The following is a 2,500-nucleotide window of genomic DNA, read 5'->3' on the forward strand; positions in this document are numbered from 1 at the left end:
TCTGGAGCTCGCCTAAGTGCCAACGGCTCTTGCGCCGTAATGTGTCCGCTTTGCCTGGTTCCCTCGGTCGGCCACAAATAGCGAAAAACCAGCCTCTCCTTCTGGAGCTCGCCTAAGTGCCAACGGCTCTTGCGCCGTAATGTGTCCGCTTTGCCTGGTTCCCTCGGTCGGCCACAAACGGCGAAAAATCAGCCTCTCCTTCTGGAGCTCGCGCCAACTTTGTCAAAAAATTTCTAAGTGCCAACGGCTCTTGCGCCGTAAAGTGTCCGCTTTGCCTGGTTCCCTCGGTCGGCCACAAATAGCGAAAAATCAGCCTCTCCTTCTGGAGCTCGTGCCAACTTTGGCGAATATTTTCTAAGTGCCAACGGCTCTTGCGCCGTAATGTGTCCGCTTTGCCTGGTTCCCTCGGTCGGCCACAAATAGCGAAAAATCAGCCTCTCCTTCTGGAGCTCGCCTAAGTGCCAACGGCTCTTGCGCCGTAAAGTGTCCGCTTTGTCTGGTTCCCTCGGTCGGCCACAAACGGCGAAAAATCAGCCTCTCCTTCTGGAGCTCGTGCCAACTTTGGCGAATATTTTCTAAGTGCCAACGGCTCTTGCGCCGTAAAGTGTCCGCTTTGTCTGGTTCCCTCGGTCGGCCACAAATAGCGAAAAATCAGCCTCTCCTTCTGGAGCTCGCGCAAGTGCCAACGGCTCTTGCGCCGTAAAGTGTCCGCTTTGTCTGGTTCCCTCGGTCGGCCACAAATAGCGAAAAATCAGCCTCTCCTTCTGGAGCTCGTGCCAACTTTGGCGAATATTTTCTAAGTGCCAACGGCTCTTGCGCCGTAATGTGTCCGCTTTGTCTGGTTCCCTCGGTCGGCCACAAATAGCGAAAAATCAGCCTCTCCTTCTGGAGCTCGTGCCAACTTTGGCGAATATTTTCTAAGTGCCAACGGCTCTTGCGCCGTAAAGTGTCCGCTTTGCCTGGTTCCCTCGGTCGGCCACAAATAGCGAAAAATCAGCCTCTCCTTCTGGAGCTCGCGCCAACTTTGTCAAAAAATTTCTAAGTGCCAACGGCTCTTGCGCCGTAAAGTGTCCGCTTTGCCTGGTTCCCTCGGTCGGCCACAAATAGCGAAAAATCAGCCTCTCCTTCTGGAGCTCGCGCCAACTTTGTCAAAAAATTTCTAAGTGCCAACGGCTCTTGCGCCGTAAAGTGTCCGCTTTGCCTGGTTCCCTCGGTCGGCCACAAATAGCGAAAAATCAGCCTCTCCTTCTGGAGCTCGCGCCAACTTTGTCGAAAAATTTCTAAGTGCCAACGGCTCTTGCGCCGTAAAGTGTCCGCTTTGTCTGGTTCCCTCGGTCGGCCGCAAATAGCGAAAAATCAGCCTCTCGCCCGTCAGGTACCAGGCGTTGGGGTACCAGGGGTAAGTGCAGTACCAGCTTTGGTCTGTTGGTGCGCCAGAGTACGATGAGTTGGTCCCCCTAGTCACTGTACTCATTACCTTTACCCCCAAATCGCAAAATATAGTCAGAACGAGTGTGGGGAACACAAGTTTTGGCCCCGAGAACCAGGCGGCTGGTGTCTCTAGCGATGTGTTCCCCCCCAAAAAGTGTTCACATGCTCGGACAGCGAACCTAGGAGCTACCGCAAAGCACTCTGGAAGTGCAAGAGCGAAAAATTTTCTAAGTACAAAAACTCTCGAAAATTTTCAAAGTGTCACAGTGCTCGAAAATTTTCAAAGTGCTACATGCTTTCCATCCAAGGAAGGAATAGTGGAGGACCGGCCGCCTCCTTAAACACAAGCCGGCGGAACGACGGGGAGGACCGGCCGCCTCCTTAAACACAGGCCGGTGGAACGTTTGGCAGAATTCTTCTCGTGGAGGACCGGCCGCCTCCTTAAACACAAGCCGGCGGAACGACGGGGAGGACCGGCCGCCTCCTTAAACACAGGCCGGTGGAACGTTTGGCAGAATTCTTCTCGTGGAGGACCGGCCGCCTCCTTAAACACAGGCCGGTGGGAACGGTTGGCAGAATTGCGTGACGGCCGCCTGCTCCCGGCGTCCGCACGTGAACGAACACCCCCTCCCGGGGACGGCCGTCTGCTCCCGACCGCCGTCCTTCACCCCCTCACCTTCCGGACCCCCGTCTGCTCCCGGCGGGCCTCCGAGTACCCCCACCTTCTCCCGAACTGACCGACAGGCAATGAGACCCGCCTTGGTAGGGCCCCCACCGGCCCCGGCTCGCGCCGGCGTTGGGTGGACGGTTCCTCCCCACTTGCGGGTCGCTCTCCACGGAGGACCGGTCGCCTCACTAAACATAGGCCGGGCGAAAATCTGCGAATGTTATACATCCAAGGAGGGAGGACCGGCCGCCTCCTTAAACCACCGGCCGGGCGAAAATCTGCGAATGTTATACATCCAAGGAGGGAGGACCGGCCGCCTCCTTAAACCACCGGCCGGGCGAAAATATGCGAATGTTATACATCCAAGGAGGGAGGACCGGTCGCCTCACTAAACATAGGCCG

This window comes from Syngnathus typhle, unplaced genomic scaffold (genome assembly GCF_033458585.1).
Source record: "Syngnathus typhle isolate RoL2023-S1 ecotype Sweden unplaced genomic scaffold, RoL_Styp_1.0 HiC_scaffold_125, whole genome shotgun sequence".
NCBI classification, from domain to species: Eukaryota; Metazoa; Chordata; class Actinopteri; order Syngnathiformes; family Syngnathidae; genus Syngnathus; species Syngnathus typhle.